This window comes from Loxodonta africana, chromosome 14 (genome assembly GCF_030014295.1).
Source record: "Loxodonta africana isolate mLoxAfr1 chromosome 14, mLoxAfr1.hap2, whole genome shotgun sequence".
NCBI lineage: Eukaryota > Metazoa > Chordata > Mammalia > Proboscidea > Elephantidae > Loxodonta > Loxodonta africana.
Genome location: NC_087355.1, coordinates 19976195 through 20000000, shown reverse-complemented (window position 1 = coordinate 20000000; position 23806 = coordinate 19976195). Strand labels below are relative to the sequence as shown.

General features: G+C 38.0%; 1 protein-coding gene across 5 annotated transcripts in view; it reads right to left on the bottom strand.

Moving 5' to 3' along the window:
- The window catches only part of SULF1 (sulfatase 1), a 224842-nt gene that overhangs the window by 197739 nt on the left and 3297 nt on the right, over positions 1 to 23806 (bottom strand). The window lies entirely within an intron of this gene.

Sequence of the window (23806 nt, the reverse complement as noted above, 5' to 3'; positions counted from 1 at the left end):
CTGGCCAGAAGACCATCACTATTTCTGCAGCAGAGCCTTGGGTTACTCTCGATGTGGGAGGTAAAGAGACTGAATTTTTCCTAGACATGAAAGCTGCCTTCTCTGTTTTAATCCAAAATCCAGGCCCACTCTCCAGTTGTGACTGTACAGTCACTGGGGTTGACAGAAAGCCTAAGGTAAGGAACTGTACTTTTCCTCTTTCCTGTGAGGTGGGCCAGAGAATGTAAAGAAAAAACAGTATGAGATTGAGAAACAAAAGAGGGCGAAGCCAAGATATTTGGTGGGCAGTGTGGGAAGCACTCCCCTCTATTCGTAACTGTATAAAAGTAATTAATGAGGTCTACTTTTTTTTTTTTTACTCTAGTTCCAGACCTCCAAGTAAAACTTCTAGAAAACCCAGAAATTGAGTGGTATATGGATGGAAGCAGCTTTGTCAAACAAAACATCTGTAAAACAGATTCGATAGGGAATAACAAGGCTGATTTGGCTGCTAAAGCTGCTGCAAAGATGGCAGAGACATCACGGTTAATGGCTGGGAGAATAGTATACAATGCAGCCACAGCCACTCACGTTCAGCTCCTGCCTATTTAAGCTTTTGGTGAAGTTCGTATCTGCCTGTTTACAACAATTTCAGGCCAAGCTCCTGGTCATACAAGGCTACCAAATGATTCCCCAAGAAGAGGTCCCAATAGCGCGCACTTAGATCAGGTAGGGAGAGACTTCTACTTGTTTAGGCAAGAATAACGCCCCAGTCCAGCATGAAAAAGTTACAGAAGCAGAGACCTCCATCCACATTCCCATAAAGATTTATGGGTTTAAAGTCTCTCAGGGGGGAGTAAGACAGGGAACATAGGGGCCCCCAAATCTGCAAAGTACAGGAAATGGGCCAGGGTGCAGAAATGAAGCCATTCCCGAGAACAATGGGGCAGGGTTTCAGAAAACAGCCTGCAAACTTCTTTAAAGATGTCTTTCAGAAGCAGCTGGATAAAACCAGCCCCAGGGACATGCGCAGAACATCCACCTGTGACCGTTGTGTGACCTTCCACCAGGGGTAGTGTGGGGCTGCAGTAGCAGCCAGGGAATCGAACTTGGGGAGCGAGAGACTGCACAGGCTTGACACCCCATAATAAGCCCTGCTATGAATCCCAGAGGCCTCTGGGACAGGAGCCATCTTAGAAAGCTGCTGCTGCAAGCACCGTAGTTAACATATCCCCGCCTATGCCTGTGAATAAACATGCATCTTTTCCCACCCAAGAACTTTTAAAAACCTAGGCAAGTCTTTTGTTCTGTGAGATGGGGGTATGCGTTGCTTAGGCCCTCCTAGTCTCCACTCAAAATCCTCTTCAATAATGCTTTGCTTGTGTGGAAAACTGCATGCCTTACCTGCTCATTCTTGACCAGCGAGTGCTCATTCTTGACCAGTGAGAGAAGAACCTTATTCCGGTGACAGTATATCCATACAATGAAATATTATTTAGCAGTCAAAAAAAATGAAATACCCATATGTGGTACAACTTTGAAACAGTATGCTAAATAGAAGCCGGCCGCAAAAAAACTCACATGTTGTGTGATTTCATTTGTATGAAATACCCAGAACAGGCAAATCTATACAGCCATAAGGTATATATTAATCACTGCCTAAGGAAAGAGCCCTGGTGGTGCAAATGGTTAAGTGCTCGGCTGCTAACCAAAAGGCTGGTGTTTAGAACTTAACTAGAAGCTCTGCGGGAGAAAGGCCTAGCAATCTATTTCTATAAAGATTACAGCCAAGAAAACCCTATGAGGCAGTTCTACTCTGTCACATGGAGCCACTATGAGTTGAAATCTACTTGATGGTACCCGACAACAACAATAACAAAGGGGTGGGGGAAAAAGGAGAGCGATTGCTAATGGCCATGAGATTTCTTTTTGGGATGATGAAGATGTTCTAAAATTGATAGTGGTGACAGTTGCACAGCTTTGTGTATATACTAAAAATCATTGAACTGTACACTTTTTAAAAAAAAAATACTCTTAAACACCATGAGAGTAAGTTGCACCCATCATGACCTTTATCACTAATGTTTCATGCGTGTATTGCCTAACAATGTGTCTGTTTCTTAATCTTTAAAATGGGCACGGAAACTTAGTTGTGTGACTTGTTCCATTAAAAAAAAAAAAGTTGCCTTTGAGTTGATTCCTATTTATGGAAACTCCATGGGTGTCAGAGTAGAACTGTGCACCATCAGGTTTTCATGGCTGTGACCTTTCAGAGGTAGATCACCAGACTTTTCTTCCTATGTGCCTCTAAGTGTGTTAAGAGCCAGCCTTCTGGTTAGTAGCTGTGCACTTTACTGTTTGCACCCCCCAGGGCTTCATAAACCAGGAAAAACAACAAAAAAAAACCCAAAACTGCCACCATGAAGTCAATTCTGACTCATGGTGACCCCACGTGAGTTGTCAAAATCAAATGAAATACTTAAAAGCACTTTGAACATTAAAGGACAAATATTTAATCAACTATGGGAAAAACCAAAGGACCTAAAATTTCAGGTGACTTACTAACCTTTACAGTAGAGTACAAACTAAGAAAGTCCATTGTCCAATTGCATTACAAGAAGATTAGAACAAATTTAAGCATCACTGTGGTCAGCGAGAGAAAATGGAAAGTTTCTCTCGCGCTATGTGTCATACTTTTTCAATTGAATTCCTCCTATGAGGATGTTTGAGAAAAGATCATAGACATTGAAGAGCAGTTGCTGCTCAACGGCAGAATGAAAGAGCTGTGAAGAGTTTAGTAAGAGCTCAGCTTTTTTGCAGTTGGTCCTTCCTTTGAGTAGTAAAAACGGAGCACTTCATTTTCGTTACAGACAACTGAAATGCAAAGGATTCTTACAGACCAAAATAACAAGAAGAATTTTTTAAATCTTTTTTCAGCATTTACTGCAGTAAGGCTTTAGCTATAAAGAAAACAGATCATTATTCTGCTACATTATCTCCACATTCTCAATAGAATTTTCCATTTCATCAGAATTTGGAATATTGTTAAACCTAATTTCTTTATAATTTTAACCAGCTTCACAATCATGTTTTCCAGTGGATTGAAATATGACCAATGACCTAAAAATATGAATAAAAGTGTTATTTTTCCTGTGACTTATTTCTTTCATTGCTCTGAAAATCATAAGGGCTTCCTTTAAATGCTTACAAAAAAAAAAAAAAAAGGAAATCTAGATTAAGTTTTAAAAACAAAGCTATTTTTCTGAAAGTCAAAACCACACTTGCTTATTCTAATCTTTTATTTTGAATTATTAAATTTCTGTTTCTTAAAGTTCAAAATGAAAGATGTAAGTTAATGACTATGGCATACATTTATAACCAAGTAATTCTTCATTTTGCTTTCTTTACAAATAAATCAGTTTTAACCATAGATTATATAGATGTATAATTGTAGGTACATGCATGTAATTTATTAAGCTACTAAGATTATTGCTCTTATTATTCTCTTGGGGAAATTCCAGCACCTGAAGAAGTATTTTAAACGTTTATTTCTCAGTGAGGTAGCATTACTGAGAGACAGTTCAACGGTTCAGTTCCAATTGGGTATGTTTCCTTTATACTGAAGAAACGATATATTTGAAATCACTTGCAGCATGGAATAGTGACGGAAGAAGGAGACAGAGAGCATGAATTCCAAAACTGATTCTTTCATTCACTGACTATGGAATACATTTAGACTCAGGCTAGGGGCTTGTCCTCTCTGAGATTGAGTTTTCTGCCGTGTAGAAATGGATTATCTGCTGCTTTGTTTACCCAACGTTGCAAGTTCCAGTGAGATAACTCAAGTGGAAATGCTCTGAAGGAGTGATGATTACTATCGTCGTCGACATTTGGGAGGTATTCTTTTTGGCACAGGTTAAAAAAATGCCTTTGCAAAGGAGGTTCTCCATAATAAAGCTACATACTTTCAGATCATCCATGATAACTGTGCTTGATTATTTCTGTTAGAATGGATTTTCCACAAAGAATACATCTGAACCATAAATGCCTTCTCTTGTATGTGTTCCAGTTGCAATCATTCTTTACAGTGCCTGATTATTCACGATAGCACTCAGCAAGAGGGCCGTGGTCAAAAAATAGCTGGGCTGATACCTTCACCTTCTCCTTAGGTCCTAATGTACGTTAAACTGACACAGAAACTCACTTTAGTCCTGGTGGAATTTCACTGACTTGCACTTTCTGATGAAGCCTCAGTTGTAGAACTCTCTCTGCTAAGAATGAGCTTTGTGATTTTAGGCAGGACTCTCAACATTCCCAGGACTCAGTTTCCTCAGATGTAACATGAGTGATTTAGCTTAGATGATCTCAAAGGTCTACCTCTGTCTGTGCTTTTATCTTACATGCCCTTCCTAAAAAATCCAACCCCCAATTCTAAATTATTTAGGAAAGCAACTGCAAATAAGACCTAGTAGTCTTGGCAGAATGTGACATAATTTTCTCTTCCTTCTAATTTACAGCCTTTCACCTCACTTACTAATTGTCTTACAAACGAGAATGTAAATCCCAAAGATTTTTTACGGTTAAATTCTACTACCAAAAAAAGAGAAAAAAATAAGTTGTTTACTGTTTGTTTTTATTTTATGCTATGCAACAGATAGTGAATATATTTATTCAGATGAAGCAGATCTATGTATCTGGCACTTTCCTCAAAATTCTGGTCTAGCCACAATTTTACAGGTTCCTTAAAAACAGGATTGTCACAAGCTGCTCAGTCCAGCTCTCAAGAGAAATTAATTGATAACATAGATTCCTGTGTAACTGGCATGTGAATGACATTCAGCTACACAATTTCACATCTAATCAAGTAAAATGAGAATTCTAGGTGGCCTATTGTCTCTTTGAATCTGTATCTGGATGGAATCCAACTGGCGCAAATGCAGCCCTGAAGAGTGATGTGTGCAGGAGATGGAAAAAACGTTTGAGCCAGAGAACTGTTGGATGAGATAGTGCCTTCCACGTTGTCAAAACATTGTGTAGTATAGCTATGGATTTGCTTTTGACTAATTTCCTAAAATTTTTCAAAGACTAAAATGTAATTTTCCATTCCCAGTTGTCCTTGACCATTCTAATTGTGAATATGTAGTGAAGGCCTAGACTATGCGCTTGATATACCATCTTCAAGTTTGCGTGATGGATGCAGAGATTTAAAACTAGACTTCTGCCTTAAAGTTTCTAATAATATAGGAAAGAGGAAGTAATATTAAAAATTATGAAAAATAGCAATAAATGTAAATTGTACATAATCAAGAAATACAAATTATATGAGAAGATTATAAGTAATAAAGGAACACATATGAGAGGTAAATTATTGATGGTTGGCATAGTCAGGAAGAGAAAGCTCCATGAAGGTAAATGGGACCTGAGTCTTTTTCAAGGATGAGCGGGATTTGGACATGCGGAACTGGGATGGGAAGGCAGCCCTAGTCACAAAGCAATATGAGGTAATGCTTGGTAGCAGAAGTAAGTGATATAAATTCAGGAGAATTTCTTAAAGAGCAGCGAGTGTACTGGGGAAGTAAGATGGTTACAGTGGAAAAGATTATGGAGGTCTTTAAAAGATGGAAAAATACTTAGATTGGATCCTATAGAAAACTAGGCGATACCAGTTTTAGAGCAATGGAATGACATGGTGGCATGGCACAGTTGCTAAAGGAAGACTAATTTAATTTTCACGTTGTATAAAAAAAAAAAAAAATTTTTATGCAAGATGAGTGGGGAGTGAGAAAGAGATAAAGGACTGAGCTCAATTTAGAGGTATGTGGTGATACTGAACAGGATTAGAACAACCCCCACCTCCCCATCCCTTTTCAGTTCCAAGGAGAATGCTTTATTTATTTAGGATTGGCAGGGTTTGTCAATGGAGAAGGTTAATAGTGATGGTCTAGATAGGGGGAATGTAAAATAAAGCCAAGGAGGTGCTGACGTGCTCCAGGAAGGTTAACTAGTTTGCTCAAAGTCACATTTATTAAAAAGCCAGGCCAAATTCTAGAATCCAAGTTTCCAATCTTTTTTTCCATTGTACCATCCTGCTCTTTCTCTTAGCTATAACACTACTGCCATCATTTAGCAGAATTTTTTTTTAATTGTGCTTTAGGCAAAAGTTGGGGCCCTGGTGGCACAGTGGTTAAGAGCTTGGCTGCTAACCAAAAGGTCAGTAGTTTGAATCCACCAGCTGCTTCTTGGAAACCCTATGAGACAGCTCTATTCTCTCCTATAGGGCTGCTATGAGTCGGAATTGACTCAACAGCAACAGGCTTAGGTGAAAATTTACAGAGCAAATTAGTTGCCCGTTCAATAATTTATACAGTGTTCCATGACATTGGTTGCAGTCTCCACAATGTGTCATCACTCTCCCCATTTCCACTTTGAGTTCCCCGTTTCCATTCATCTGGTTTTCCTGCCCCTTTCTGCCTTCTCATCTTTGCTTTTGGGTAAATGTTGCCCTATTGTTCTCACACAGTTGACTATTCTAAGAACCACTTTCCTCACAGGTGTTTTTTTGTTTTATAGGCCTATTTATTATTTGGCTGAAAGGTGGCTTCAGATCCAAAGTTAGAAGAGTGAGTAAGGGCCACAGTCTCAGAGGTTCCTACAGTCTCTATCAGACCAGTAAGTCTGGTCTTTTTCATGAACTGGATTTTGTTCTACATTTTTCTCTCACTCTGTCTGGGATACTCTATTGTGATCCTGGTCATAGCATTTGGGAGTGGTAGCCAGGCATCATCTAGTTCTTCTAGTCTCAGGCTACTGGAAGCTGTAGTTGGTGTGGGCCATTAGTCCTTTGTACTGATTGCTTCCTTAAGTCTTTGATTTTCTTCACCGTCCTTTGCTCCGGATGGAAGGATACCAATAGTTGTATCTTAAATGGCCACTCACAAGCTTTTAAGACCCTAGATGCTACTCGTCAAAGTAGAATGTAGAAAATTGGCCCTTTGAGCTGTTATGCCAATTGACCTAGATGTTCCCTGAGGCTATGGTCCCCAGTCCTCAAGCTCAGTAACTCAGTCCCACAAAGTGTTTGGTTATGACTAAGAAGATTCCCTGACTGTGCTCCCTGTGTGCTCCACTGTGTATATGGCTATACATGAAGCATATACGAATATGTATGTAGAATATCCACAACTTCATCTATATATGCATTTTTTATACCTATTCAACATACTTTAAATTATTGTTTATTACTATTGTTGCAGGGTTGTATATGTTGTAGCATTGAACATACACATATGTAGTTACATTTTATTCTTGTGTACCTCTCAGTCTCTTTCTTTGCCTTGGTCATGGTGTTCTGACTTCCCCCATATTGTGTACTGCCTTTCCCTTCACCAAAGTTAACATGTGACTACTATCTATCTGGTGGTTTTCCCTCCATCTCCCTTCCATCCCTGGTAACCATCAAAGAGTGTTACTTTTTGTGTGCAAACTTATAAAAAAAAATTTTATAATAGTGGCCTCATACAATATTTGTTCTTTTGTGATTGACTTATTTCACTCAGCATAACGTCCTCCAGATTCATCCATGTTGTGAGATGCTTCACAGATTTGTCATTTTTCTTTATTATTGTATAGTATTCTGTTGTGTGTACACATTACAGATTTTTTATCCATTCATCCACTGATGAGCATTTTTAGGTTGTTTCCATCTTTTTACTATTGTGAATAATGCTGCAAGGAACATGGGTGTGTTTGTGTCTATTCTTGTCACAGCTCTTATTTCTCTAGGATATATACCTAGGAATAGGTTTGCTATTCAGCAAATTTTATGCCATTGATAGTAATATGTGCTTAATTGTTTTCTCTTAGTCTAGAAAAGTTGTCAAAGAAATGATAAATAGAATATACATTTAAATTTATTATTTGCCCAGCATAAAATATGATTTACCAGAAACAACGCAGTCTAAACTTTCAAAGGGTCATGACAGTGCCAGAAGAAATTGTAGGAACACCGTCAATTCCACTCTAAGACTACTTTAGTGGTTGACCGTGAATGATCAATAGATAGCTATTTTTGGAACAAAAAGGCTAATCAAAAATGTGGATCTGTATGAGAGAATATGTTTTGACCGCATTAATATTCTTTTTTCTTCACTTGGCTTCACTTATCTTTTCTCACAAGAGTCAAGCTTTTCCAATTCAGGGAGTCTTTGTACCTGGAAGACAAATCTGGAAGCCAAACATGTAGACTCCTTGAATTAAAATCTGAATTTAGACTATCTGAGGTTAGGAAGTTTGGAAATATCCATTCATGATCCATATCCTAATCTCCACACAAGTATATTAGCCCATTGATCTACATGGGTACCAGATGAAGAGATCTGATGTCAAGCTTGGCAGCTAAGCTCAACTTTTTTGCTTGCTGCAGATGAATTCTAATGACCTAACTTTGGCGCTGGTATATTATATCTTTTCTCCTTGGTTATTTGCCCTGGGTGTCTCAAGAATTACCAATTACATCTCCAGTCATTAATGGCTTCCAAATATAAACTGGCTCATGCCAATCAGACACCCATGCCTGGCTACCCTGAGTGAGAAATAGATTACAGGTGCTGATACTTAGACTGGCATTTCTCACACAGGAACCAGGGGACATGTTGCAGAAAACTCAGTTAGGTAAAATAAAAAATAAGTCAAAGTCTTCATTAAAAACTTGACCAGAACCCAAGTCTCTTTTGAGGAACTAAAAGGTTGTCAAGTTTCTACCAGTCACTGCTAGGCCCACAAATTTCTAGTAACAGGACTATACTTTAATTCCAAATCTTGCTGACTTAAGCTCTGTATTCTTTCCATCATGCTGCCCCCAACATCTAGTGCAACAGTTTGAAATACAAATACAATCTTCTACTTCAATGAAAATTATACTAATCCTGAAAACCGTCTAATGTGTTTAGTAGAAGGATGTGACTAAAGAATGGCTCTCCCATTTAGAACCACTAAGAAGGGGATCCTAAAATGAAGTGTGACTGAATACATAAATAAATAAATAAAGTAAAAGGTAAGGGCAAAGCAAGAGAGAATAGAAGGAGAAGCTGGGAAATGGGGAATCATTTCCCAAACCTTACCCTGAAGAATGATTTGTCTTTGCAGTACACAATACCGGGGAATCCAGCACAATTTATCCAAGACAAGGTCATGGAAGCTCCATAAACATGGCCAAACTCCTTGAGGGACTGAATTAATAGGTTGAGGGTTGTGGGGATCTTGCTCAATAAAGAAAATGTTCTACATTCTACTTTGTTGAGTAGCATCTGGGGTCTTAAAAGTTTGTGAGCAGCCATCTATGATACCCCACTGGTCTCACCCCATCAAGAACAAGAGAGAATGAAGAAAATCAAAGATACAAGGGAAGGATTAGTCTACTACTACTACAGACTCCAGCAGACTGAGTCCAGCACAGCTAGATGATGATGCCCAGCTACCACCACTGACTGACAGGGATCACAATACAGGGTCCCAGACAGAGCTGGAGAAAAAATGCTGTACAAAACTCTAACTCACAAAAACAGACCAGATTTACTGGCCTGACAGAGACTGCAGGAACCCTGAGACTATGGCGCTCAGCCACCCTTTTAGTTCAGTAATGAAGTCACTCCTGAAGTTTACCCTTCATCCAAAGATTAGACAGGCTCATAAAACAAAATGAGACTAAAGGGGCACACCAGCCCGGGGGCAAGGACTAGAAGGCAGGAGGGGAGAGGAAAGCTGGTAATAGGGAATCCAAGATCAAAAACGGTGAATGTTGACATGTCGTGGAGTTGGTAACGAGTGTCATAAGACAATATGATACTGTTTAATGAGAAACTAGTTTGTTCTGTAGACTTTCATTCAAAGTACAATAATTAAAAAAAAAAAAAAGAAAGAAAGAAAGGTTATGTCCAAAAGGCTGTGGGGCAGAGGGGTAGAGTTATATAAGGCAAATTTTGCTTTGGGCTCTATTCACCACTATTAACGATCACTTTTCTCACCATGAATAAACAACTTTATATCCCTGAAAACATTTCGACAAAGAGCGCATGAGAATCATTTGGAAAACTTAGAAGAAAGAGTTCACAATGACAGCCACATACAGAAAAAATATATAAAAATCAATTGTTTTCCAGTAAACCCAATAACAGTAATGAAAATGTAATGAAAAAATTTCCCAATAACAACAATTATAAAAAAGATAAAACTTAACACAAGATGAAAAAACTAGAATTTAAGTGAGAGTTAGAAAATAAATTTTGGTTAAGTAGAAAGACGTTCAGCATTTCTGTAGGGAAAAGCAAGTTATTACAATTATGTCAATTCTTTTGGTAGTTATATTTAGGGCAAGAGGTAGGTAGTGAGTGGGCATGGAGTAGGGAATAGATAGTAAGTGGGTAGGTAATGAGGACGCATGGCGTAGGGTGTAGGATCGTTGTAGCTAGTGAATGGGTAGGGGTTATGGATTAAATTGTGTCACCCAAAATATCTGTCAACTTGGCTAGGCCATGATTCCTAGTATTGTGTGATTGGCCACTATTTTGTCACCTGATGTGATTATCCGATGTGTTGTAAATCCTACCTCTATGATGTTAATGAGGTAAGAGTCAATCTACAAGATTAGGTTGTGTCTTAAACCAATCTCTTTTGAGATATAAAAAAAAGAAGGTAGCAGAGAGACATGGGGACCTCATACCACCAAGAAATAAGAGCCAGGAAGAATAGCATGTCCTTTGGACTCAGGGTTCCTGAGCTGAGAAGCTTGTCTACTGGGAAAGATTGACGACAAGGACCTTCCACCAGAGCCAACAGAGAGAGAAAGACTTCCCCTGAAGCTGGCACCCTGAATTCGGACTTGTAGCCTCCTTGATTGTGAAAAAATAAATTTCTCTTTGTTAAGGCCAATTAAAAAAAAAAACAATGATTTGTCTTTGGAGTGAGTGAAGAAGCGGGTGTCCATATTGTTTGTAAAGTAAGCCATTCGTATGTTTGCAAAAGGCTGTTAATCCCCTCCAAAGTAGACTCAGAAGGTTTATGAGCAGAAGCAACTTAAATATTTCATCTCTAAACTCTCTTTAAATTTTATGTCCCTCTCCACTAACATTTTCTTAGCTGAAAGAGGAGAATTATAGGTGTTTTCAAAAGGTAGTTTGTTGTTCTGACTTGAAAATTCATTACTTGCCAAGTTTAAAAACTGAATAATTGTTACTTGACCAACCATTTTCTTAATTTGAGAAAAGATCCTATTTATCTAAAGAGGAATATAAGTTATAAATAATTACAATTGTGTATTCTAATGTCCATCAATAAGCAGAAAATCAGATTTTACCTATTTACATTACTTTATTAAACATTTTTATTTACATATATATACACATATATTTCCCATGTTTGCATTATAAAGTCATCACAAGTGTAGTCTATCAATTTACAGATAACAGATGAACATTTGTTCCATGAAGACCATTATCTCTTTGGAAATTTAAGATGTTGCAAAATGCAATTCCATAGACGGTGCTACCATTTCCCAATTCCCTGGGCATGATACCTAGGTGCTGTCTTTGACATTTTTCTCTCTTTTGTCCTCTTTTCGACCAGTCATCAAATTCTGTTATTTATTTTTTTCACACTGTCTCTTACCTTCACCCTTTCTTCATTCTCAGTGTTATCAATGGTAATAGGCAACACCTTTTTTTACTTTTTATTTAGAGTTTTGTTACTGTCCCAATTGTCTTCCTTCTCTCTCCTCTCTTTACCCATTCCTGAAAACCTACTGCTTAAACATCCCAAGGCTCCTGTTTAACTATAAAGCCCAGTCTTTGTACCTCATGCCAGGACACTCTAGATCTGCCCTAACTTAGCCATGACATGACATGCTATGGCAGAGCGCCAAAAAGAGGCTCTGGGAAAGCAGACACTCCTCCTTCTCTTCCCTCTCTTTTCCTTTTTTCTCTCTCTTCTTTTCCTTTTATCAATCCTCCCTTCTCCCTCTTCCCATTTCTTTCTTCATTTCTTCTTTACCTATTATTTTATATTCCCCTCAGCACCTAGGACAGAAATATATACACAGGAAGTTCTCAAACACATAAAGAATAAATACATTGAAAAATTGAGGGAGATAACAATACCTGTTTTATGCCTGATCCTTTTGGTTCTAATTCTATTTAGAAGGCACTATTATGGCTATGGAAACCCTGCTAGCATAATGGTTAGGAGTTCGGCTGCTAACCAAAAGGTCAGCAGTTAAAATCCACCAGTCACTTCTTGGAAACCCTATGGGGCAGTTCTACTCTGTCCTATAGGGTTGTTATGGTCAGAATCGACTTGCAGGCAATGGGTTCGTGGGTTTTTTTTTTTTTTTTCTTGGTGTTACGGCTATTCCTACACAGCATCAATTTAACTGTTGAAAAGTAAGAAATTTAAGCTGTTTGATATTGAGTATATCCTCCAAATCTTTTTTGCTGAATATAGATATCATATATAGAAAAAGAATGTGATAACGTGTGCAGCCTCTTGGTGTCTCAGATAAAAAATATTACATATCCTGTGCTTTTATTCAGAACACCTTCTCTGCTCTTACCAGCATGAAACTCTCAGGAGGAAAAAAGGGAGAACATAATTTGTAGGGGCCTCTCTTTTCAGGGATGAACGTCTCACAAGATGAAAGTGAAAAGCTGAAGTTTCAAGAATTCTGGATGCAAAGCAAAGCACATCTGTTTACGCAGACATTCTATTCAGGGGAAGATTGATTATTGGCAGGTGAAGGTTAAGGGGGAGGCTTTAAACTGGCAGGAAGTCTATTCAAAGAACATGTTGTATTATGGAAGGGTGATTTGGTGCTAAGCCATATTAGCAATATACGCTTGAAGATAATATCCAGAGTGCATGCTTCTAAATTAACTTATCAATAACTTCACTCTGAATTCAATTAATCTTTTCTCACCATGAATCTAGGATAGCTAAGACCTTGCAGTAGTCTAGTCTTCAGTTTTATTTTAAATAAATATAGCAGGTGTTGCCTATGTGTTATAACACCATATCAAAACATTGGACTGTAAAGGGAAATGCATAGACAAGTACAAGGACTAGTAATAAGGTATTCGTGCTTGATAATTTTAATGACGTTGTTCCTCTTGTTTCATAATAACAAATATATAAAAAGCAAGGATAACATTATGTGATAGAGCACATGAAATACAAGGACATAATTAGTAATAACAACAACAAAAGGGAGGAGAGGAATGGTATAGATATAGAACTTCTTATATGCTACTTAAGTTGGTATCAAGTTACGCTAGAATGTTATAAATACAAGCTGCTAAATGTAAGATTCGAGGCAGGGCAACTACTAAGAAAATATCTAAAAAACCTACACAAAAGAAAAGGAGAAGGGAACCAAAATGGCTTACTACAGTGAAGCAACAAAACACAAAAATAAGCAATAGTAAACAACAAAGACAAAGAAGGCTTAAGACACAAAAAAACAAATAGCAAAATTGCACAAGTAAGTCACTCCTTATCAGTAATTACAGTAAATGTAAATGGGCTAAATGCTCCAAACAAAAGGCAGAGAGTGGCAGAATGGATAAAAAACATGATCCAACTATATGGTGTTTACAAGAGACACAACTTAGACCCAAGGTGAAAGTGAAAGGATGGAAGAAAATATTCCATATAAATAATAACCAAAAGAGAGTTGGGGTGGGAATATTGATATCAGACAAATTAGACTTTAAGACAAAATCTGTTAGAAGAGATGAAGATGGACATTACATAGTGATAAAAAAAGGGTCAATTAATCAAGAAGATTTAACAATCATAAATATATTCATCCAATATTGCAGCACATAAATATATAAAGCAAATACTGATAGAATTTAAGGGAGAAATAGATAGTACTACAATAGTTGGAGGCTTCAAACATTATTTTCAATGTTGGACGGAACATCTAGAAAGAAAATCTACAATGAAAAACAGAGGACCTGAATGACACTGTAAACCAACTAGACTTAACAAATATATATAGAACTCTCCCCCCAACAAAAGCACAATATACATTCTACCCCACGGATCATTTTCCAGGAAAGGCCACATGTTAGATCAAAGAGCAAGTCTTGATAAATTTAAAAAGATTGAAATCATACAAAGTATTTTCTCTGATCCCAATGGAGTGAAGCTAGAAAACAATAATGAAAAAAAAAAACTGAAAAATACACAAACATATGGGAATTACACAACACACTATTAAACTACCGATGGGTCAAGGAAGAACTCAAAAGAGAAATCACTTATTTCTTGAGTCAAATGAAAATAAAAGCATAACATACCAAAACTTACAGGATGCAACAAAGGCAGTACTCAGAGGGAAACTTACAGCAACAAATGCCTACATGAAAAAAGAAGAAAGGTCTCAAATCAACAGCCTAACTTGACTGCTCCAGGAATTAGAAAGAGAAGAGCAAACTAAGCCTAAACCTACCAGAAGAAAGGAAATAACAAAGATCACAGCAGAAATAAATAAATTTGAAAACAATAGAGAGAATCAATAAAACCAGAAGCTGATTCTTCGAAAATATCAATAAAATTGACAGCCCTTCAGCTAGACTGACAAACAACAAAAGAGAAAAGATGTAAGTAATGAAAATAAGAAATGAAAGAGGGGATATTACAACTGACACAATAGAAAAAAAAAAATTATGACAGAATATTATGACCAACTATACAGCAACAAACTAGATAACCTAGATGACTTGGACAAATTCTTAGAAATACACAACTTACCCAAAATGACTCAATAAGAAGTAGAAAGTTTCAGCAGACCCATAACAAGTGAAGAGATGAAATCAGTGATCAAAAAATCTCCCAACAACAAAAAAACCCTGGACCAAATGGCTTCAATGGAAATTCTTCAAACGTTTAGAGAAGAACTGACTCCAATATTGTTTAAACTCTTCCAGAAGATAGAGAAGGAATATTCCCTAATTCACTCTACAATATAACTCTGATATAACCAGACAAGGACACCATGAGAAAAAGGGAACTACAGACCAGTATCTCTTATGAACATAGATGGAAAAATCTTCAAGAAAATACTAGCAAACAGAATCTAACAACCTATTAAAAGAGTCATACACTGTGACTAAACGGGCTTTATCCCAGGAATGCAGGGATGGTTCAACATTAGAAAATCAATCAATGTAATATACCACATCAATAGGACAAAGGAGAAGAGCCACATGATCATCTCTATGGGTGCGGAAAAGGCATTTGATAAAATCCAACACTCTTTCTTGATGAAAACCCTAAGGAAAATTGGGACTAGAGGGGAAATTCCTCAGTAAGATTCAAGGCATACATGAAAAACCAACAGCCAACATTATACTTAAAGGAGAAAGACCGGGAGCTTTCCTCTGGAAACTGGGAACAAGACAAGGGTGCCCGCTCTCATTACTTCTGTTCAATACTGTATTAGAAGTCTTAGCCAGAGAAATAAGACAAGAAAAAGAAATAAAAGGTATAAAGATTGGAAAAGAAGTAAAATTATTTCTATTTGTGGACGATATGATCCTATATATAGAAAAATCCCAAAGAGCCTACAAGAAAACTTCTAGAGCTAATAGAGGAATTTAGCAAAGTTTCAGGATACAAGGTCAACAAATAAAAATCAGTTGAATTTCTATACACTAGCAATGAGAAATCTGAAAGAAGAATTAGGGAAACAACTCCATTTAAAACAGGATCTAAGAGAATAAAATACCTAGAAATAAACCCAACCAGGATGTGAAGGACTTATACAATGAAAACTAAAACACCACTGAAAGAGATTAAAGAACACTTAAATAAATGGAAAGATGTTTCATGTTCATGGATTGGAAGACTTAATATTGTTAAGATGCCAACATTACAAAAGCAATCTATAGATTCAATGCAATATTGATCAAAATTGCAACAATCTTCTTCACAGAAATAGAAAAGCCAATCCTCAACTTTATAAGGAATGGCGAGAGACCCTGAATAGCTACAGCAATGTTGAAAGAGAAGAACAAAGTAGGACTCACACTTCCTGATTTTAAACTATACTGTACAGCTACAGTAATCAAAACACCCTGGTACCGGTACAACAACAGACACATAGACCAATGGAATAGAACTGAGAGTCCAGAAATAAACTCACACATCTACGGTCAACTGATTTTTGACAAGGGTGTTAAGTCCATGTAATGGGGAAAGAAGAATCTCTTCAGTAAATGGTGTTGGAAAAACTGAATTTCCACATTCAGAAAAATGAAACAGGACTCATGCCTCACACCATACGTAAAGCAAATTCAAAATGGTTTAAACAAAAACCATAAAATTCTTAGAAGTAAATGCATGGGCAACACTGTTGTTCCTAGCTTTTAACAATGGTTTATCTAATAAAAAAAAGTACAAAATAGCAAAAGACAAAATAAATGGGACTTCATAAAAGGTTTTAAAAATTGTTCATCAAAAGGCTTGACCAAAAAAGTGAAAAGACAAACTACTGACTGGGGAAATATCTTCGGAAACCATATATCTGATAACCAGAATATATATAAAACTTCAACAACGTAAACAGACAAATAACCCAACCATAAAATGGACAAAGGACTTGAATAGACATTTCACTAAAGAGGACATTCAACTGGCCATCAGACACAAGAAAGATGCTCAATGTCGTTAGCCATCAGAGAGATGCAAACCCAAACCACAATGAGATACCATTCCACTCCCACTAGGATGGCTATGATTAATAAAAAAAAAAGGAAAGAACAAATGTCGGCAAGGATGTGGGGAAATTGGAATCCTTATCCACTGGTGAAAAAGCAAAGTGGTATGGCCATTGTGGGAAACAGTGCGACAGTTCCTTAAAAAACTACAAATTGAACTACCATAAAACCCAAAACCCAGTGCTGTCGAGTCGATTCCCTTGGAACTACCATATGACCCAGCAATTCCAATCCTAAGTATATACCTAAAAGACTTGAAAATAGAGACTCAAAAAAGAGACTTGTACACCAATGTTCTTGAAGCACTATTCACTATAGCCAAAAGGTGGAAACAACCTAAAAGCCCATCAGCAGATGAACGGATAAACAAAATGTGGTACACATATACAATTGAATACCATTCAGCCAGTAGGAGAAATGAAGTCTTGATACATGCTACAGTATGGATGGAGCTTTAAGACATTTTGCTGAGTGAAATAAGCCAATCACAAAAGGACAAATATTGTATGACCTTTCTTATGCAAAAAGACAAGAAAAGACAAATGTACAGAGACTAAAGTTTATTAGTGGTTACCAGGAGCAGGAGGGAGGTGAAAAGGGGAAAATAATGGTGAAGGAAAAATCGCACTGATTAAGGGTAGGGTTGCACAGCCGATTATTGTAATTCCTATCAATAAGTTGCACACCTGTAAAAAGTTGAATTAGCAAAAGTTGCGCGATAGATATATTTACAACAATGACCAAAAAAGTAGCTGTTGAGGCTGCTTATGTACAACCAAACACCTCATGTAATTTGGTTCCTTGGTTTAGAGGTTTAGAGTCATGGTTTCATGGCACAGCCCAGTTAATTGGCCTAATAACATGTTCAGTGCTCCTGTTCTAACTTCTAGGTCATTGCGTAGTGCCTTGCAAGCTTGCAAGCGGCGATTCAAGGCACTACAATTGGTCTCTCTTATTCACCTGGAGTAACAGAGAAAGAAGGAGTCAGGCATAGGAGAAGGTTATGGAACGTGTGGTTAATTGCCTCCACGAACAACTGCCTACTTAGCCATGAGACCAGAAGAACTAAATGGTGCCCAGCTACCATTACTGAACATTTTGATCAAAGATTCCATAGAAAAATCTTTATCACAAGGGGAAAAAATGCAGAACAGGACTTAATACTCTTGTGGACTGCAGACTTTATGGAGCCATGGAGGCTAGATGAACCCCTGAACCTATTGCCCTGAGATAAGCTTTAAACCAAAAATATCCTCTGAAGTCATCTTAAAATCGAACAATAGTTTACCTTAACTAGTAAAAAATGTCTGTCTTGAGCATTATGCCCTTTTAAGAACTATTTATATGGGATCTAATTGATAAGAGGAGCTTGAAAGATTAGATAGGAACCTTAGGGGGCAGTGAGTTTATATTAACAAGGGAGGAACAACTCAAAAAAGGAGGGTGAGAGTGCTTGTGCAGCTTGAAGAATGTAAATCAATGCCACTAAATTGTACGTGGTAGAAGCTGTTGAATTGTGCATGTTTTGCTGTGTATATCAACAACAAAACAGAATTTAGGGAAAAAATTGGACAACACACTTAACTCTCTGTAATTCAGATTTCCTCTTTGGTTATGAAAAATGTGCTATTATGGCTCAGAATAATGGGAAGACTCTTAGACCGGATAATACTTGCACCTCTTTCTACTTCCTCACCAACAAGGGAATATAGGAGGATATTCTTCAGTCCCTTATACTAACTTGGAAACCCTGGTGGCGTAGTGGTTAAGTGCTACAGCTGCTAACCAAAAGGTTGGCAGTTTGAATCCACCAGGCGCTCCTTGGGTACTCTATGAGGCAGTTCTACTCTGTCCTATAGGGTCGCTATGAGTCGGAATCGACTCGACGGCAATGGGTTCGAGTTTTTTTGTAGTCTGTGAAACATGTATTCTATGTATTCCAGTAACAGCTCTATTCTGCAGACAAAAAAAAAGTCAAAGGACTAAGTAATAAAACACTAATTTAGGATATGACACCAAAGGCACAAGCAACGAAAGACAAAAGAGATTAATTGCACTTTATCAAAATTAAATTTTTTTGTGCACTCAAGGACTCTATCAACAAAATGAAGAGACAATCTACAAAATGGAGAAAATATTTGGGACTCATATCTGATAAGGCTTTAATATCCAGGATATATAAAGAACCCCTACAACTCAACAACAAAAGACAAACAACTCAACCTAAAAAATGGACAAAAGACTTAGATCTCTAATGAAGATACACAAATGGCCAATAAGCACATGAAAAGATGCTCAAAATCATTTGTCTTTAGGGAAATGCAAATCAAAAAAATAATAAAATATCACTTCCTACCCACTAGGATAGTGAATCATAAAAATATCAGAGCATACAAAGAAATTGGAGCCCTCATTCAATGCTGGTGGAAATGTAAAATGGCGCATCTGCTGTAGAAAACAGTGCAGCAGTTCCTCAAATAGTTAAATATTGAATTACTATAAGGCCCAGCAGTTTACTTCTAGGCATATACCCAAAAAGCTGAAAACAGGGACTCAAACAGTCACTTGTACACCAATGTTCATTGCAACAGCAATCACGACAGCCAAAAGGTGGAAATTCAAGTGTTTAACAATAAATGGATGGATAAACAAAGCCCGGTATATCCATACAGTGGGATGCTATTCAGCTATAAAGAAAAAGGAAGTACTGATAAATGTTAAAAACATTATGCTGAGTGAAATAAGTCAGTCAGAAAAAATGAATATTGCATGATCCCGCTTGTGTGAAATATCTAGAATAGGCAAATGCACGGAGACCAAAGTTTATTAGTGGTTACCAGGGGCTGGGGGAGGGAGGAATGGGGAGTATTGCTTAAGGGATTGTTTCTGTTTGGGGTAATGAAAAACATTTGGAAATGGACAGCGGTGATGATTGCATAACGTGGTGAATGTAACTGTCACTGAATGGTACACTTAAAAATGGCTAAATTAGCACTTTTTGTCACATATATTTTACCACAATAATTTTTTTTTAAAAAACACTAACTAGTTCAGGGTCTCAATTAATTATAGCAACAGAATTAGTACCTAGCAACAGCAATCTGTAGTTCTACTCAAGATTTGGAAAAGCAAAAACACATGAAGGTAGATAGAAATCTACACCAGAACCAACTGTTTCGGAGCAGAAATTTTAATTATTGTCCTTTTCTAATGTGCTTGAATATGTGATTAGACAAGTCCCTATCTTACTACTTGCTCTTCTTTTACAAAAATGTCTAGGCTTGTTCATGAGTTTATTTTCCAGATGAACTTTAGAAACTTTTATTTTATGGTCAACAGGATCCATGTGGAATTTTGGCAGTCCCATATTCCATTCCCACATCAGCCTTCTTTTAGAATTTGATTAATATCCCATGAAAATTGTAGACTAATTTTCGGAGAATTTACTCTTTACAGTTAAGACTTTTCATCCAGAAACATGGTGTCTCTCTTCATCTTCTCGACCTTACCCACTACAGTTAAGCAATGGCATGCTCAAGTCCCTTAGATTCTTATTTTAGAAAATATAGAAATTGCTTCCTACTGATCTGTACCAGTGTAGCAAAAAGGCACCTAAGATTTTACTTTTGAAGGTAAAGTGGAGAGCTTTTTTATTTTTATTTTCTTAATTGACGAAGGGTGAATACACAGTAATACATGGAACATATATTTTGAGGACCAAAAGGGTGAGCTTAGCTGCTACAGCTGAAGATGAGGTCAAGCAGCATAACTTTAATGGTTCTCTTTGAAAGTTCTATAAACATGTTTGCTGGGAAGAGGGAGTTTCCAGAAACATTGGCTTTGGTCTCATCCTAGAGGCAGTTCCAGCTTCTGTCCTGTGCCTGGCCTGGGGCAGGTGCAGATCAGATGATCAGGGTTGGATAAAATATCTTGTGATCCATCTCAAGGTTCTAAAAACTGGAACTGAATGACCAGTGTCCAAGGACATATTTTCTAAGTGGCTCTCAGGGCTTTGTTAGACAGTTTCTCAGTTAGCTACCCTTCAGGGGAAGGGCATAAACTGAAAGTTCAAAGTTTGATGGTGGGTGCGGAGTACGGGACCAGGCAAGAGCTCAAGCTGATTGTTTTCAGCTTTTTGCTAAATTTGGTTTGAAGGTGAAGGATGGCCAAGACCAGGCCCTTGTTTTGTCTAGAAGGAATCAGGCTTTACCAATAATTTCTGGAAGCTTGACCTGATTGTTCTCAATGTTTTGCCACGTTATTTTTTCTTTCTAGTGTGCCTAGCGGAAGGAAGAGGAGCATGTGACCCTTTGGCAAATTCAATTCCCTGCTGCGGGTCCACTGATCAGACGCTTTGTTCCTGCACAGCACTAGGGCCTGCGCCTGCTCTTCATTAACCTTTAATGCAGGACCAGGACTCGGCTCCTTCCTGCAATGTGTGCTTAACTGTCACCATTGTCCCTACAGACCCATTAACTCAGTTGCTCCAAATCCCTAAATGCCCAAAGCAGTTCATTCTCTTATTCTCTCTTCCTCTTTCTCTCTACTTCTCCCACCCCACCATCTTTGGTGGCAGATAAAGGGCTAAAGATACATCATAAACAGAAGTAACGTTTGACATAACTGAGAACACATCCGTCCATCCTAGATCTGTATTTTCTATATACCTATCAATCTGCTCTCTCTCCCATTTATTGACCATTCAATATTGGACATGCACTCAGCTATTCCATCTGTAGTTTCCAGGGGAGGGAGCTGAAACTTGGAACAGTTAAATCGCTTGTCCAAGTAACCAGAAAGAGGAAGTGCCTGGATTAGAATCCAAAGACTCTGCTCTCCTGCTTTCCAAATCAATTGAAATTTTATATGATAGGGAACAACTAATAGATGCAATTCCTATCATAGTTACAGAAAGTGAAATTAGATAGGATTTTTCATGTAACACTCAAACTTAATTTTGGGCAAAAATTTCACATTCCATTTGTCATTTTTCCTAAGGTTCCCCTAAATTAAAACTAAAATTAAAACTAAAAATTGAGTTTAATCTTTTTTTTCCTCTTTTCTCATGGATGGAAAGGTTACTAGAACTGGTTAATGACTTCAGAAAAGTGTCTTGTATGTTTAAATGTCCAGGTGATTTAGTCACGCATTTATTAGGCCTTCCGAGGGCGGGGGGCACAAAAGTAGACCAGGCCAATTCTTGTCTTATAGGACTTCACCCTACCTGAGGGGTCAAGGGATAAACGGCAAAATAGAAGGCGGGACAAAACATTTGGCAATTGAACCATGTGCCATCTATTGATAACGGTCAGAGCCAAGGGAAGGAAAACATCACCAGGAGATGTGGTGGGCAGGGGAGGCTTCATGAAGGAGGTGGAACTTAAGCTGAAACTTTGAAGAATGAGAATATAGATGTAATGAGAATGATACACCCAGGTTTGTAGATGTAGAACTGGAAGGGACTTTGTATATGATCATTAACTCTCATTTTACAGATACTCTAGGAAACTAGAGAGATGAGGTACAGAAGAAGAGGCCCAGAGGCAGGCCCATTGAACTGGCCACTTGAGCTATAGGGAAGAGTAGACTTCTGTGTTGTAAGGATTTAGTGGAAAAGGTAAGTTGGGGCCAAATAACAGTAGTCCAACAAGTCAGACTGAGAAGTTGGAACTTCAACCCATGGGCAATGAGGGTCTATTCCTTAGTTCTCAGCAATGAAATACTTTGATGGAAAGAGTGTTGTTGGAAGCTCAATCTGGAAGTGGTGGACAGGAGAGAGAAACGAGGCATGTGGACTAGTTAGCAGGCTGTAGTAATGACCCAAGTGTGAGACAGTCACTGCACTGGAGAAGTAGCTGTGGGCCAGATGTGGGAGACATTGTAGAAGAAGGAATGACAGAATTTGATGACAGATTGGCTATGTAGGAGAAGGGGGATATTAGAGAGAAGAAAGACCAGTGGGCTCATTAGCTTAGTCCCCAGCATATTGAGATAGAATTGAGACTATTTTAAGTAGGAAATATGTTTTAGAACAAGTCTTTGACATAAAATATTTTCTTTCAATTATCTCCCCACTCCCCTCCATGGATCTAACCTATCAAACCAAAAACCAAACCCAGTGCGGTCGAGTTGATTCCGGCTCATAGTGACCCTATAGGACAGAATAGAACTGCCCCGTAGAGTTTCCAAGGAGCACCTGGCAGATCCCAACTGCCAACCTTTTGGTTCACAGCCATAGCACTTAACCACTACACCACCAAGGTTTCTGATCTAACCTACAGTGAAGGTGAATTTACCATATGACCACAGAATTAATTTCACTCACGATCCTCTTTTCCCCCAAAGTCCATAAAGATGTTAAAAATTATAATCTATTCAGTATCACAAAGACAAAACTTACTGCCATCGAGTTGGACTGATAGCAAACCTCTAAGCACAGAGCAGAACTGCCCCATAGAGTTTCCAAGGAGCACCTGGTGGATTTGAACAGTCAACCTTATGGTTAGCAGCTGTAGCTCTTAACCGCTACACTATCAGGGTTTCCCATCAGCTCCTTAAAAATTTAAATCTTATATTTACTCCATCCTCCCCCCACAAAAATACTGCACAGGGAAAAAAGAACCAGCTATCCCGACCTAACCCATTGGCTGTGTCACTCACATGGCAATGGTTGAGGAAATCTTAACACAATAACTCAGTATCAGAAATTCCGCTTTACGGATTTGTAAAGGCTGAACCCATTTCAAAGCCCAAACACGGAAGAACTAACCCTACCCATTCCTATATGGATATATAGTTAAGGAAGCAAATGGCAAATGTCCTCAGCTTTAGGCACATTTGCCACTTGTCTCTGCTATTGTAATGGAAATGGCCAGGACAATCTGTCTGGAGTCACACAAATTTCCTTTGAAGAAAACAGGGCAGGACCCTTGCTGAAGGTCCCTCCTCATTACGCACCACAAGTTCAGTGAACAAATAATGAATACCCGGCTTGGTGTATTTTAGTATTCTACTCCATCAACAGCAGGAATATTGTGATTTTCATGAATCAAGCTTTC